The sequence below is a fragment of the Helianthus annuus genome, chromosome 12 (genome assembly GCF_002127325.2).
Source record: "Helianthus annuus cultivar XRQ/B chromosome 12, HanXRQr2.0-SUNRISE, whole genome shotgun sequence".
Classification (NCBI taxonomy): Eukaryota; Viridiplantae; Streptophyta; class Magnoliopsida; order Asterales; family Asteraceae; genus Helianthus; species Helianthus annuus.
The window spans coordinates 101,774,690-101,777,293 of NC_035444.2; the positions used below are offsets into that span (position 1 = coordinate 101,774,690).

General features: G+C 40.1%; 1 non-coding gene across 1 annotated transcript; it reads right to left on the reverse strand.

The window, feature by feature from the left end:
* Positions 1–1,952: 1,952 nt before the first annotated feature.
* LOC118485291 lies at positions 1,953–2,059 on the reverse strand. The gene has a single exon (XR_004875595.1). It is a non-coding gene; the product is annotated as a small nucleolar RNA R71 (small nucleolar RNA).
* Between the last annotated feature and the right edge of the window lie 545 nt (positions 2,060–2,604).

The window sequence follows — 2,604 nt, forward strand, 5'->3', positions numbered from 1 at the left end:
CGGGATCCAAGATTGATTGTAAGAGTTCTTGACAATCAAGGCCATGTTTGCCTAAGTCTCTTACATCACTTGGTGAAGACAAGTGTTTAGTATAATACTTCTTATTTTTATTCTTTTGCACTTTTTATTTGGTTTTGTATTAATGACTTTAATAACTAGTTGCTTATGTCGAAGGTGATTCTTCCTTATCGTTTGTCCGTGGTGTCTTGGCATTATTTTACTATCTATATAAAATAAAAGATTTTCACCATTCATATCTCCACGGTCTATATGGAGATATGTTGGCTACCTGGTCGGGGGTTAAGGGAACGGTTTGGTAAGGGTCTTGCCCTTGTTCAGCGTTTAGAGGTCCTGCAAGGGACCTGGGTCAAATTTAGTAGGATCTCCTTCAATGCCCATAGGTATTGGATAGCGGGGATCCAAACTCTTTGACCCCCTCATAAGTTAACTACTATTAATACTATAACCCGGCTATTTAGGACTGTATCTCTGCTGACTCGGACTACTTAGTCGAGGGTAACGTCACCTCCAAAAGAGGGGCCTACCATAATTTGCATTAATAACTTAATTCGTTATCTTTCAATAATCTGACCCTTTAGGATTGTATCCTTGCTGACTCAAACTACTGGGTTGAGGGTAACGTCGCCTTCAAAAGAGGGGCCTACTACAATAACTAAGATAATCTCTTAAACAAGTGCAAAAGTGCGAAAATAATCAAAGGTTATACTAATACACGAGTCGGATCCAAGTGATTCATCTTGTCTATCTGTTTTTATTTTTATTTTTCAGCATTTAGTTAGTTTTTATTTTCTTAGTTTATAAATCTTTTTCTAACATTTTGATTTGATTAGACATTGAGGATAAACCGGTACTAAAAGCTCTTGTGTCCTTGGACGACCTCGGTATCTTACCAACACTATACTACGTCCACGATGGGTGCACTTGCCCATATGTGTTTTTAGTGTTAGTAAATATCGTGTTTTATAAATTTAAATTTGGCTAAAAGTGTAAAAAGGGCTTAAAATATACATATAAAGCATATATACACTAACATGCATCAAGTTTTTGGCGCCGCTGTCGGGGACACAAGGATTTTAAGAACGTTAGGAATCAACGGCCTAATCATATTTTTATTTTCTTTTTAATTTTTTAGGATTTTCTTAGTTTTTCAGCTTCTGCAGAGCTCAGCACGGGCCGTGCCTGGTCGGACACGGGCCGTGCCCAGCGTTGTTACTGGCAGTTTTTAGTTTTCCAAGTTACAGAAGGCTGACCACGGGGCCGTGTCGGTGCAACACGGGGCCGTGTCCAACTCTCCAGTAGCTGGGATCTGGAAAACAATCACTGTAACTCCGACCACGGGCCGTGTTCACTGAGCACGGGGCCGTGGTGAACCTTCTGACCAGCATTCTTTTTTGTTTTTATTGCAGGACTTGAAACCAGATGCCACCCCTATGTAGTGTATGAGCTCCAGTTCTAATAAGGACATAAAAGAACCTCTAGAAGAACCCGAACGCTTTCTCAAAAAAAGACTAAAAGCCAAAAACCAAGAGAAGGTTTCGGGAAATCCACTTCCAATGGCGGATCAACGTACTCTCATGGATTATCTACGACCCACCGTAGGTAACCTTGGCGCTGCTATCAATGCACCGAATGTTGAAGCCAATAACTTCGAACTTCGGCCGCATTTGATACAAATGCTCCAAAACTCCGCAACCTTCCATGGGCTTACGGACGAGGATCCCCATCTACATATTACTAATTTCTTAGAAATATGTGATACCTTTCGGATCAATGGAGCATCAAATGATGCCATCCGCCATCGAATGTTTCCTTTCTCACTAAAAGACCGAGCAAAAGCTTGGCTTAACGCCCTCCCAGCTGGATCGGTAAACACCTGGGATGAACTAGCACAAAAAGTTCTATATAAGTATTTCCTTCCCGCTAAAATGGCTAAATTAATGACTGAAATTAATACATATTCACCAGAGGATGGGGAATCCTTATGTGAAACTTGGGAAAAGTTCAAGGAGCTATTGCGAAAGTGTCCACATCACGGCCTTGCGATATGGCAACAAGTATCCACTTTCTATAATGGGTTGTTGCCACACACAAGGCAGACACTTGACTCTAGCTCCGGGTGTCACACCCTGACTTTTGCGGAAGCGTGATTATGGGGTGACTTACTTGTTATCATTGCATTCAACCATATCAAACAATCTATATGATAATACCAAAGATTTGTCATCCATAAAATGAGTTTAAAACATAACAACATTGTCTAAAACGTAGACTTCAAAATTTAAGTTTTACAAACCAGATGAATTGTGTAAATGTTTGCTAAGGACTCGTCAAAGATAATAGTTGTAATCCAAGTTTGGAAGACGTGTCTCGTCCAGGATTAAGACACACTGGCCAAACCTAAAAACCATGGATGACATCTTTATACTTAACATGACTTGAAATTCCAACGCCCGCCAGATCCATACTTAATTTCCTGAAATACATGTAGTTTGGAAAACATCAACGAAAGTTGAGCGAGTTCATGTGTATGTGAGTCTGTATAAATCATTAATGTGTGTCTGTATAGATTGTGAAATATGTCTG